The following is a 12,520-nucleotide window of genomic DNA, read 5'->3' as shown; positions in this document are numbered from 1 at the left end:
ACAACCTTCCCAGGCAGTGCATTCCAGACTCCCACTGCCCTTTGGGTGAAAAGAATTTTCCTGAAATCCCCTCTAAACCTCCTGCCCCTCACCTTAAAATTATACCCCCTTGTTATTGACCCTTTAACTAATAACTGCTTCCTATCCACCCTGTCCATACCCCTCAATCTAATACACCTCAATCAGGTCTATCTAATATCTATCCAATTCACGTTTGATAATGCCTATTGTATCTATTTTCATCAACCTTTCCAGCAGTGCATTCCAGATTGTAATGTCCTGTGGCATAAAAAATAAATCTTACATCATCCTGGACTCTTTTTTGCAAATTATCATAAATCTGGACCTTTAGCTACTGACCCTCATGCAAGTGGAAACATTTTCTCCCTGCCTGTCAAATTCAAACACGATGAAAAAACAAAGTGTGTCTCATCTCCTGACCCACTCACTCAAAAACTGTGGAACCGTACAAGATGATTTTTTTTTCAATAATCACTTATTGATAAATGTTTTGGACTTCTGCGACAAACAAGAGACCAACACCATGAAGATGAGGTTGCTGTTAATGAGGAACACGCAGTTATGGTTGCGTGATAATTACTCGGCTGCACTCTGGTAGATTATCTGACATCAGGACAGAGACACTCATTATAATAACTGCTGCAATGGTCTCAAGCTATGTGGGAGGAATGATGGATAATGTAGTGATACCCAGTTACTAGTAACATAGCCGATGCCAGCAGAATGGTTATGGCTGGCCAATTGGTCCCTTTCTAAAGAGACAGAAAGAAATATGCTGCTGAGATTTTGACTGGGGGGGGGGGGGGGCGGCAAGTAGATCCAATATTCTGGGTTTATGCCAATGTTCAGATTGCTGGGTGTTAGAGAAGCTGAGATCAAGGCAATTCCAGGTACAGGATTCCCTTCACCTCCACCAACATCAGATTTGATTTGATTTATTATTGTTACATGTATTGGGATCCAATGAAAAATATTGTTTATTGCGCACTGTACAGACAAAACATACCATTCATAGAGTACATAGGAGAGAAGGAAAGGAGAGGGTGCAGAATATAGTATTGCGGTTACTGGTAGGATGTAGAGAAAGATCAACTTCACATATGATTGGTCCATTCCATATTTGGGATGAATAGAGATTATGCTCCAATAAATCCGATTGGAATTTTGTGTCCTGGGTGGAACTTGGTATATCCGATTCCCACCTGAATTCCTGAAAGCTGTGCTGTTCTTCTTGCCGTAATTTGGGTCTTCTAACACCAATTTGGACTTCATTGTCATGATTAGACAAGGGGGATCATTCTGATTTTGGGGCTCAGTGTAAACTAGGCGCTCCAGATTCATTCCTAAAACATAAAAAAAAACTGGCATCTGATCTGATGTCACCCATTCTCATGGCCGTTAAAATCACTTCAGAAATCGCAAGGAACTTCAGCATTCAGTTGGTTAAAGATAGATTGATTGATTTATTTAGCTATGACTTGCATTAAAGGACCACAAGATGGCAGTAGAAGGACATTTTAGAAGTGAACACCAGGTGGCTTTACAGTCATTTCCCAATGGATACAATGTCAGCAGTGAGGAGAAAGCGCACTTTTAATCTGGAGGAGAACATGGCGTGTGGGCGTGGGGAGGAATTAAAACAGAAAAAATATGGGTGTGTTGCAAAGCCAACTCCAACCTGCCGACTTTGGTGCTTAACTTAAGTGTGTTGGGTTGGAATCATAGGATCCCTACAGTGCAAAAGGAGGCCATTCGACCCATCGAGCCTGCACTGACAACAATCCCACCCAGGCCCCATCCCCACAACCCCACGTATTTACCCTGATAGGACTAAGGGGCAATTTATCATGGCCAATCCACCTAACCCGCACATCTTTGGACTGTGGGAGGAAACTGGAGCACCCGGAGGAAACCCACGCAGACACAGGGAGAACATGCAAACTCCACACAGACAGTGACCCCGAGGCCGGAATCGAACCCGGATCCCTGGTGCTGTGAGGCAGCAGTGCTAACCACTGTGCCACCGTGCCACCACATGTTGGATGGAATTGCTCAATTAGAGCGGTGATGCGACACTGTTTTAAAATTAACATCGCAGCGACGAGCTCCCTGAATTGTCCCATTGAAAGCCTGGCAAGAACACAACAGATATCGAGGGGCTTGTTTAAAAGGTGTTGAAATGAAGCAATAAACTCTCAGTACTCTCAACTACCTGTCATCATGAGAAATGTTTTGTTTCCAGCACTTTTTCTGAGTGTTTACTTTTTACCCTGTGGAGTTGATTCTGAATCATATAAGGATGGATAGTGCCTTGGCTGCCTTAAGTCAGACCTTAGGCAAGGAACAATTATGATCAGTGCCGGCATCAGGCTGCTGTTCAGAGGCCTGCAGTTGGACAGCAGGGATGGAGGGGTACAGTTCACAGGGGGGGTACCAGCCGTGACACACCGGCAGAGGCTGAGCTGTCGAAGCGCAGCGATTTGGGAGGGCTGCATCTGTGGAGACAGAAAGAAAATTCAAGGTCAGTAGTAGCGAGCCCCTTTTAGGGTACGGTTTGGGGGGGGTCATGCGACCTGATCGGCCAATTGGACCAAAGTGCGCGAATCGTGGGGCTGAGTGGGGACTTCCCCAGTCAGTCTGAGACTGGAGCTGAAGTAGTCAGTAGCACAGTTCATTTGTTACAGTAAATGGTGCATTTAGTTACCAAGCTTGGTGGTCACCAATCCTTTGAGATGCTACAAGGTTGATGACATTTCAGAGCATTAAGAGGCTCAGATTGTCACATAAATTCAGACTGCAGTTTCCTAGAAGACGATCTATTCCTTCTGGACCTGGTGACAACTACCCTCCAAATCTTTCCCGGCCTCTGCCAGAGATATACCAGGATCTCCAGTTGGCTGCAAGTAAATACACAAGTAATTTGTGTGTATGAACATTAAAGTTGCTTTGCTCATCTACATGTTTCAAAATCACACCTCCCCTTATTTTTTTAAATACTTTTCCAATTCAATCAAATCAAGTCCAATTCAGAGTCTCAACAAGTTGAGACATTCCCGATCCAAGCTGACAAGACAGGGTCTGCAACCCCTGTCTTGGGCCTGATCTACATGAGCCAAGCTGACTGGCGTAGGCGCAGGTCTCCCTCCTCCAAGGCTTGATCTCATTTGCATCTTAGCCAAAAGGCCGAGATGCCGCTTTTAAAAATTGCTTCATCTGAAAATGAAGCTTAAATGTAACCTAATGACCTCAACCAAGTGCAGCATCCGCATTACTACACTTGATCTTAGCCAAAAGGCCGAGAAGCGATCCTTATTACACCTTTCCTTATTAGTCCTTGCAAAATGCATCACTTCACACTACTCTCCATTGAATTATATCTGTACTGCCTTTGCCCTTTTTGCCATCCAGTCTAAGTAATCCTGAAGCCTATAACCATTCCCAACTTACTCAGTGATGAATGAAAAGGAATGAATTGATGGGGACCAACAGGAGCATATGCAAGGAGTGATTGATTGTTCACAGACTGCTTTCTCTCAGTGGCGTGGCTGGGTGGAGCGGGAAAGGGTGACCATTGAATCAGTCCACTTGTGCAATAAGTGAACACCGATCAGCAATTATGTCAACTTTGGCTGTGATTGTGACAGTTCAAGTGACCGTGGCTGCACGCTGCGGATGCCTGGACAGATCTGCGGGCACCTTTTAGCATGCACCACTCTGCACAACAATACACAGCAGCCAGATTTCAACCTGCAGGAGGGTGGATGTTTAAGTTGCATGTGAGGGATTTACAAGAGGCGGAAGGACATAAAGTCAATGCAACACCAGTTGCTCACATTGATGTCCAGAATGCCCTTAGCAGTGCGATATTCACTCATTGCACAAGTGGACTTATTCAATGGTCACTCTTTGTGTAATGTCCATACACACAAATTGATAAGATGCTTTAAAAAACACATATGGGTTGCTTAGTTTTCTAAATAGAGATGGAGAATATAGAAGCAAAGAGATTATACAAAAACTTATAAATCACTGGTTAGGCTTCCATAGAATCATAGAATCCCTACAGTGCAGAAGGAGGCCATTCAGCCCATCAAGTCTGTACCGACCACAATCCCACCCAGGCCCTATTGTAACCCCTCATATCTACCTTGTTAATCCCCCTGACACTCGGGACAATTTAGCATGGCCAATCAATCTAACCCGCACATCTTTGGACTGTGGGAGGAAACCGGAGCACCCGGAGGAAACCCACGCAGACACGGGGAGAATGTGCAAACTCCACACAGAAAGTAACCCGAGGCCGGAATTGAACCTGGGTCCCTGGCGCTGTGAGGCAGCAGTGCTAACCACTGTGCTACCGTGCCGCCCCCGGTTGGAATATTATGGACAATTCTGGGAATCACATTTCAGGAAAGATGTAAAGGACTTACAAGGGAGGTTTACAAGGGATAAAGGACTTCAGTGATGAGGTTGGAAAAATCAGCACTGTTCTCTTTGGAATAAAGAAAAAGGAGACAGAAAGAATTTTAGATCTATTAATAGCGGCCGTGGAACAGAAAGAAAATAAATTATGCTGAACCTTCATAAAAACACAATTTAAGGGCGGGATTTAACAGCCTCGCTTGTTCCGAAACTGTAAAATCCTGCCTGAGGACAACGGATTTCCCATTGTCCGATCCTCCACCCGCTCCGATTCCCGTGGTGGATGGGATGGCAGAATTCTGGCATAGGGCTCAGCTCGACTGTCATGTCTCATTCTGGGAACTACATTTTAGGAAATACATGAAGTCATTAGAGAGGGTGCAGAACAGAGTACCAGGATGGTAGCAACAATGTGGAGAAGCTGGGGTTGTCTCTTTCAGGCAGAGAAGTTTAAGATGTGATACAGGTGTGAAAATCATGAATGGTTTTGATGGAGAAAATAAGGAGAAACTTTCCACTGGAAGAAATGTCAGTACTCAGAGGGCCAGAGACAACATGGGGAATGGTTTTGTTATACGATGCATAATCTGCAAAGCACTGCCTGAAGGGGTGATGGAAGCAGATTCTATAGTATCTTCTGGATTGAAAAAATACTTGAAGGTTAAAAAGTTACCAGCCTTTGCGGGAAAGAACAGGGAAGTGGAACTAAACTGAATAGTTCTTTCAGGGCACCAGTATAGGCATACAAATACCTTCTGTGCTGAATCGTAAAATGATACCATGACCTTCATTAGGCTGTCAAACAACCACTGTATTTCCAGCACAAACTGCTAACACCATTTCAAAGTCAATGACCTTTCGTTGACCCGAGATGTTAATTTTGTTTCTTTCACTCCACAGATGCTGCCTGACCTGTTGAGTATTTCCAACACTTCCTGTTTCCGTGTCAGAATTCCAGCACCCGCATACAAGTCAGGGGCCTAGGGGGTGATCGGTGGGGGGTCCTGCTGCCACTCTGCAGTCGGGATCGGTCAGGGCAGGAGGGAGACCAGCAATCAGGGCGGGCTAGAGGAGGGAGGGTGGAGGGGGGGAGTGGCAGCCAGTATGGGTGGGTCAGCCTGCTTGGGGAGGGGGGGGGGGGGGGGGCCGGCACTGCAGGGGGTGGGTTGGGTCTGTGGGTGGGGGTTACTGTCGGAGGGGGGGGCGTGGGTGGTCGCAGTGGGCTGGGAGGGGGGAGTTCAGGGCTGGGCCCGGGAATGGTCGGGGGACAGCGATCAGGTTGTAAGGGGGCCGGCGAGCTGGTGTTGTGGGGGTTGTGGGGTTGCCCAGCGATTGAGCTGGCCAGCAATCGGTGAGACTGTCAGTGCGGGACTACTGCGCATACACCGATCTCAGCACTGACAGATCGGTGCGTGCACAGTGGCCCAATCAGTGCGCTGATTTCAGACTCTCTGGTGGGAATAGTCCCCCCCCCCGAAATTTAATGATATTTACGCTGGTGACCTCTGCAGTGCACAGAGTGTGGGAAATTCTTGTCTGAACTCCCACTGAAAAAACCAACGTGAATTATTTTCACGTGAATTCGACACTTAGAATCTTTTTGGGAGAATCCTGCCCCTGTTTTTCGTCTTGACATTAATTATGTTTTTCCTGCTATCCCAAGCAGCTTGGGACATTTTTTCTTGAGCTTTGTATATGCAATACTTGCAAAGATATAAAACTAAGAAGTGATCCAGTTGAGTTGTTCAAAGCACCAGAATGAATAGACCAAGCACTTAGGGAATTATTCTTTCCTGTAAATAGGCAAATCTAAAAGAAGGGGATAAAGTCATCTGAGCCAGTTACAAGGAACCCAGGGGAGAAAACTCTGAACAAAACCAAACTGAAGGGATTGAGTGATCTTGACCTACAGAATATTGGGGAGGTTCAGTGGCCTGAAGTTTTAATGTTTCTTAATAATCCTCACTGCAGAAGGTTGATGAGAAAAGGTCGGGTGGATATATTAAAAAAAGAAACAGTATTTGCTTGGATTTTCCTCTTTTAGCACATTTCCTGTGAATTGCAATCTGAAAAATTATGTTTCTTCTTCCATACGCATGATGAAAGACTTTAACTTACAAGAACAGCAGGAAATGTAATAGTGTTCCAAGAATGATCCACTCTGACTTTCACAAACATCGGACACACTGCTCCTCATTGAGCTGTGACAGGAAACAGTTGCAGCACGTTCACATGAACCTCGCAAGACCTTCACATATTTGACAATTTCCAAAGCCAAGTCAACATTGCTCTTTGTTTAGATGTTAAATCCAAAGGTTGGATAAACAGCCCAATTTGTTTCAAATCCCCCTGTAAAATTCTGAATCGTACTTACTGAAATCAGTGTCGCAAATCTTTGGAGAACATAGAGTTATGTCAATGCTGCGGATGCTGGAATCTGAAACAAAAGCAAGAAATGCTGGAAAATCTCAGCAGGTCTGACAGCATCTGTGGAGGGAAAATTGAGCCAATGTTTCGAGTCTGGATGACCCTTCGTCAGAGCTGAGTTATGCCAACCAGTGATCAGTTCATATTTCTGTTTAGTAAATAGAAAAGATAATCTGTAAATATTTCCCATTTTCTGTACACATTATTACTTCTTGTATGATAAACTACAAACTCCCCTTAAAAACTGATGTTCAAGCTGCAAGCATTTATTATTTTTCTTTATCTGTACTCAGAATATGGATAACACTTCATTTATTGCCCATCTCTGGAGCCATTATGAGCCAAGCACATATTGTAGTCTTGAGCAATTGGCACAGTATAGGTATATTGGCACAGTGTATAGGCACAGTTATGGGGGCACAATTGATGGGCGTTAATGAGCCATTACAATTGGGCAGCTAACTTTTCTAAATCCTTCTGGAGCTAGGTCGCAAATTATGAGATTTATTAAATTCAGTTCCACTACTTGCCAAGGTGAGATTTGAACTCACCTGGGATATATTTTTGCAAGATAAAATTTTCCATTTGCTACTCCTGACTTAGGTGGGAAAGTACAGAAATCCTGGGGACCACAATATCGACGATTCTCCCAGCCCGCTGCACTGTGCGACCCTGCTGGAGGGAAGAGAGGCCATTGAGGCACCCCCAGGAGGTCGGGGGTAAAGGGCAGTGTTGGCACCCTGACACTACCCAAGGGACAAACTGGCACTGTCCAAGGGGCACCTTAGCACTGCCCAACGGGCATCAGGTAGTGCCAAGGGGACGAGGCCAGAGAGGGTGGAGCCTATTAGGGGGGCATTAGGTGGGGAGCGGAGTTTGCTGCCACCCTGCAAGAGGATCGGTGGGGGATGGAAGGAAGAGGGTGATCGGGGATGGCCATCTGGGTCGGGGGGAGTTGGGGCTGCTGGGGGTGGTGGGGGGTGGGGTGGGGGTGGGTTGGGACTATCGGGGGTGACCAGGAGATCGGGGCTGGCCAGGTGGGGAGCGGGGGGGTGGTCGGGAAGATCGGGGCCAACCCCATATGGGTAAGCGTCAGAAGTTAAAATAAATTCTTTCTTTGGGTTGAAATGTGACAGTAACTGACACTTAACTTTAGAAAAAGCCTCTGCCTGTGGAGCTTCTCAGGACCACCTGTGGTGTTTTCGGAATCTTGTATGCAAGGGAGCCAGCATGGAAGCCAAACTCGGGATCAGTTTTCCAAAATAATTGACTAACCCCAGGAAAGATTTTAACTCCATAGTGTTCCTTGGGGTCAGTGCTCCTGGATGGCCATTACCTTGTCCTCTACTGGATGTAACTCCTTGTCTTCTACTCAGTAACCTAAATAGGTTACTTAAGCCACTTGGAAGATGCATTTCTCCCTCTTCAAGTGAATTTCTGCTCTGGAAAATCACTGCAAGAATTCTTCTAGGTTGGCCAGGTGTTCCGGTTCTGAGGCCCACATGACCACGATGTCATCGAAGTATACTGTTACCTTGGGTAGCCCTTGAAGGATGTTCTCCATAACTCTTTGAAGATGGCACACGCTGCCGAGACTCTGAAGGGCAAATGGATATACTTGTAGAGTCCCCTTATGTGTGTTTGTCACATATTTCCGGGAGGACTCGTCCAACTGAAGCTGAAGGTAGGTATAGCTCATGTCCAACTTGGAGAGCTTCTTGTTGCCTGTTAGCTTAGCATACAAATCTTCGATTTGGGGCATAAGGTACCTATTGAGTTTGGAGACCCGATTTATTGTCAGTTTATAGTCGCGACAAAGATGAACTGATTTGTCAGACTTATGAATAGGGACTACAGGCACAGCCCATTCTGCAAATTGCATAGGCCTTGTTATATCTAAACTTTCATGGTGCCTTTGTTCAGTCTCCTTCTTCTCCAGCATGGAGTAAGGGACTGGTCTAGCTCTGAAATACCAAGGTGAAGCATTGAAGTTAAAATAGATCATGGCCTTGTTCCTTCTATTTCCCCTAGGCCCTTCTGAAAAACAAGGGTATTTACTGATAACTTCATACAGCCCTCCCACATATAACTTGAAAATCTCTAACCAGTTAGGCCGAAGCCAATTTCCCCCTGCAAGGCTTAATCAATGCCCCCTGTATACCAATGAGTGGGAGATGAGCTGATTGCTGTCGCTAAGTCACTGGGGCCATTGTGGTGCTTTTATTTGTAAAGTGCCCCATGTAGGTGGCTAGCCTGACCTTCGTATCTTCCAATCTCAGGAGTTGGATGCTTGATTTGAGATTTGTTCTCTGATAACAGGGACTATGGTTCTCGTGTCTACCTCCATCTTCAAATGATGGCCATTTACTAGTAATTTCACCATCATCGAGTCAACCTTCGTTGGTGCAATACGACTCAGTTGTAGTGTCCCTGTCTCTAGAAGAAGGGATACCTGCATGGTACAGTCAGGTAGTAGCCTTGGCTTTCTCCCCAGGCAGCACAAATTTTGCCTGTTCCTGAAATATCACCGTGGCTGTGTCCTTTGACAGTGCTTGCGGTAATCCGTCACCTTCCTGGAGCATTTTCTTTGATACTCTTGGAGTCAGCATTCCATTCCTTGACTATCTGGTGGTGACTTTAAGTTCCTACACCGAATGGGGTCCTTTAACACTTGATTGACATAAGCACTCTCCACTGAAGACTGGTTGCATGAAGTTCCTCCCATAGTTGGAAGACATTGCTGCCTGATGCCCCTTGCAACTTCTGAGCCCTTTTTCTGCATTCTCAAGTGACAAGGCTATCTCAATGGCTTTTTAAAAGTCCAAATTGGGTTCTGCCAACAGCTTCTTTTGGATGGTTCGGTCATTTATGCCACATACCAATCTATTCCACAACATTTCATTCAGAGACGGTCCAAATTCGCAATTTTCAGCAAGTTTCCACAACCTGGGCAAAAGTTCAGTGATAGATTCCCTAGCAGTTCTCCTGGCCATGTTGAAGAAATACCTCTGGACGATTACCGGGGCCTTTGGGTCATAGTAGTTTTTAATCACTAGGTCTACTAGTTCATTAAAGATTTTTGAGTCAGGGCCATCCAGGTAGGTCCGACTTCTTATCACACTGAAAATTGGAGCTCTGCATACATTTAACAACATGACTTTTTGCTTTTCGTCTCCTTCAATGTTGTTCCCATGGATGAAGGAACACATGCACTCAGTGTATTGGGCCCAGTCTTCCCCACAAGTATTATTAGGTTCAAGTTTGCTGGAAAGAGGCATTATGGATTTTTCTTACTGGAGAAGATTTTAGACATACGGTTAGTTGTCCAAGGGAAAGATGGAGGAAAAAAGAATTATTTTCCTTGTCGCCAATGTAGTATCTTGGGGAGGTGATGGCCGAGTGGTATTATCGCTGGACGTTAAACCAGAAACTCAGCTAATGTTCTGGAAACCCGAGTTCGAATCCGGCCACGGCAGATGGTGGAGTTTGAATTCAATAAAAAATATCCAGAATTAAGAATTTACTGATGACCTTGAAACCATTGTCAATTGTCGGAAAAACCTATCTGGTTCACTAATGTCCTTTCAGGAAGGAAATCTGCCATCCTTACCTGGTCTGGCCTACATGTGACTCCAGAGCCACAGCAATGTGGTTGACTCTCAACTGCCCTCCAAGGGCAACTAGGGATGGACAATAAATGCTGGCCAGCAAATGAATTAAAAAAACACCAGTTTCCCTTCACCAACATCATTTATTGTGCACCAAAGGAAAAGGCCATTCCTGCTTACAGTCAGGTAGTCTTTACCTTGGGATCTACAACTCTGCTCGCTCAATGAGGCAGCTCATACTCCACCAAGTCCATGGGGAGATCTGTTGATGATCCTCTGTGCCCTTCGTGGTCATCATAATAGTAACATTACATTTTCACAAGGTCAACTTAAGGGCAATTGGTTGGGCAATAAATGCTTATCTTGCCCACAGCCCAGAATAAATAGTAGCAAATAAATGTTTAGCAAAGATTCTGATGTTGTGATGAGCTGCACCCAGGCCTCTGGTGTTGTCAGTTTGTCATTGACTTGATAGCTGTACACAAGAACAGCCAACTCAATCTCAAGGGAGACCAGTGGCCACAGATGACCCAGCTGATATAAGAAACATCTGTGGGAGAATGAACTTTGACCACAAATGGCAGTTCTCTACTAAACACTAGATACATTTCCTTTACTTAAGAAATTAACCCTTGTGGCTTGTATCTTAGGGTATGTTGGTTTAGTGGTTGACCTGAACAAATAATCCAAAGTTTGTGAGTTTAAAGCTCCCATAACAAATTGTGATAATAACTTCATTAAACTAGGCAGTAAAACAATGATGGTAAAAGGTTGTTCGCTGTTTTAAAGCCAAGCTGGTTTATCTTCCTGCCTTCTTTTAAAATATCCCTCTACATATACCCTCCTAGCCATTTTATAGTCATCTTCTCAACATTGTCATCACACATGGCCCCTCATTCCTATCATCTCAGTCACAGACGAGGCCATTTCTGCTCACTGCCATATTCCATTTACTACTCAACCCTGCCTCCCCCCAAATTCCACTGACCCTTCCACACACATTTCCTCCTGCATCTGATCCAGGAAGGTATTCTCCCCAAGTCACTTGCAATGGCACTTTCAAACTCTCAGCCTTCCAGCCTTTAGCCCTCCTTTCACCGTGGAACCCCCTGCAGATATATATAATTATCCATACACTCACCTCCATGTCTGATGTCCTTATCCCCAAAAACACCCTTGTTCTCTCCTGACCATATGTACAGCTGGGCGGCACGGTAAGAACATAAGAACATAAGAAATAGGAGCAGGAGTAGGCCATCTAGCCCCTCGAGCCTGCCCCGCCATTCAATAAGATCATGGCTGATCTGACGTGGATCAGTACCACTTACCCGCCTGATCCCCATAACCCTTAATTCCCTTACCGATCAGGAATCCATCCATCCGCGCTTTAAAGGTACCACTGTGGCTGCCTCACAGCGCCAGGGACCTGGATTCAATTCCGTCCTCGGGTCACTGTCTGTGTGGAGTTTGCACATTCTCCCCGTATCTGCATGAGTTTCCTCCAGGTGCTCCGGTTTCCTCCCACAGGCCAAAGATGCGCAGTTTAAGTTGATTGGTCATGTTAAATTGACCCTAGTGTCAGGGGAATTAGTGGGGTAAATATGTAGGGTTACAGGAATATGGCCTGGGTGGGATTGTGGTCGGTGCAGACTCGATGAGTTGAATGGCCTCCTTCTGCACTGTAGGGATTCTATGAACTTGTTCATTCTCCCCCATATGGGGCCCTCCTGTAAGTCACAAGGGTGCAGAAATTGTACTATTAAGCATTTGCACAATTCCAGGTTACCAACAATAAGGGTTTGTATGAAATTGGAACAATCTATCAGTTTTACTATCTATCAGTGTTAATCTCAATACATTTGTCACCAGATCCAGCTGAATCACATTAAGCACTATTAGGCCTGTTCTCCTCTGCCAAAGCTGCCAATTACTACATCAGGCAGGAGAGCTGAGGTAACTCCCAGTTTCATTTCTCCATTGCCAACCCTTGCGTTTTGCTCCCTCAACCAAAGTCGACATCAACCAAAGTCAACATCCAGCTC

General features: G+C 45.3%; 1 pseudogene; it reads right to left on the bottom strand.

The window, feature by feature from the left end:
* Window positions 1–3,170: 3,170 nt before the first annotated feature.
* Window positions 3,171–3,328, bottom strand: LOC144481481 (U2 spliceosomal RNA; annotated as a pseudogene).
* Window positions 3,329–12,520: the final 9,192 nt, after the last annotated feature.

Source organism: Mustelus asterias, chromosome 2 (genome assembly GCF_964213995.1).
Source record: "Mustelus asterias chromosome 2, sMusAst1.hap1.1, whole genome shotgun sequence".
In the NCBI taxonomy this organism is placed as follows: domain Eukaryota; kingdom Metazoa; phylum Chordata; class Chondrichthyes; order Carcharhiniformes; family Triakidae; genus Mustelus; species Mustelus asterias.
The sequence above is the reverse complement of the archived record's forward strand: the minus strand, read 5'-3'. Positions and strand labels throughout refer to the sequence as shown.